The sequence below is a fragment of the Etheostoma spectabile genome, chromosome 6 (assembly GCF_008692095.1).
Source record: "Etheostoma spectabile isolate EspeVRDwgs_2016 chromosome 6, UIUC_Espe_1.0, whole genome shotgun sequence".
Lineage (NCBI taxonomy): Eukaryota > Metazoa > Chordata > Actinopteri > Perciformes > Percidae > Etheostoma > Etheostoma spectabile.
In genome coordinates this window covers 30319302-30320234 of record NC_045738.1, presented here as the reverse complement: position 1 = coordinate 30320234, position 933 = coordinate 30319302, and the positions used below count along the sequence as shown (strand labels likewise).

Below are 933 nucleotides of genomic sequence, written 5' to 3'. Positions count from 1 at the left end.
TGTGTGTGTGTGTGTGTGTGTGTATGTGTTGGGTCAAACAACACAGGAGACTTTCACCCAGGAGACCACGGCTCGTGTCCTGTTCTTGTCCTGCGTGCCGATGAGATGTTCATTTTATAACCCCGACAACCATCTTTTCCTGAACTTAACTGCCCCGTTGTTGACCCAGCGTGAATTACGATGTGGAATATAAGTTTCCCCGTGCGAGAAAATGTGTGTTCACAAAGTACACTTCCATGGACGTCCCGGCCAGGACCCACCAGGCCATTTGAAGAAACTACAAACTAAAAGATTTATATTTAATATTATATATAAATATTGCTTTACTATATAATAGTAACCGAGCAGATTGTGAAATCCTCAGACCGGCCCGTCTGGCACCAACGACCACGCCACGCTCAAAATGGCTTGAATCCCCTTTCTTTCCCATTCTGACATTCAGTTTTGGAGTCCAGGACATGGTCTGGACCGGGTCAGGAGATGGTCTGGACCAGGTCAGGAGAGGGTCTGGACCAGGACCACCCCCCTAAATGCATTGCAGCAACTGCCGTGTTTATTTAGATTATTGAATTAATGAGAAATTGAACAGGTGTTCCTATTAATCCTTTAGGTGAGTGTGTATGCGTGTCTATTACGACAGGTATGTACAGGTGTGTGTCAACAGACTGATTTCAAGAGTCAGCCGTTCTATTTCCTCAACGTAAACAACCTTTTAGAGATAACAGCAGCTTCTACTGATAAGTGGCTCATTCCCACTTTGACCCGAGTACAACATGAAAAAAAGGTTAAAAACAAAATGGAACAATCCAACCTTTAAGGACACCAAGTTTCTTCACCAAACCTAGATATTGGCATGGGGAACTTTCCATAAGATCATCTCTCAATGCCAATCAAACCAGATATTAAGTTATACTGTGTATATATATATATATA

General features: G+C 42.8%; 1 protein-coding gene across 3 annotated transcripts in view; it reads right to left on the bottom strand.

Annotated features, from left to right (window-relative positions):
• fga (fibrinogen alpha chain) overlaps positions 1-933 on the bottom strand; it is an 11166-nt gene that overhangs the window by 9355 nt on the left and 878 nt on the right. The gene's annotated exons all lie outside the window — the stretch shown is intronic.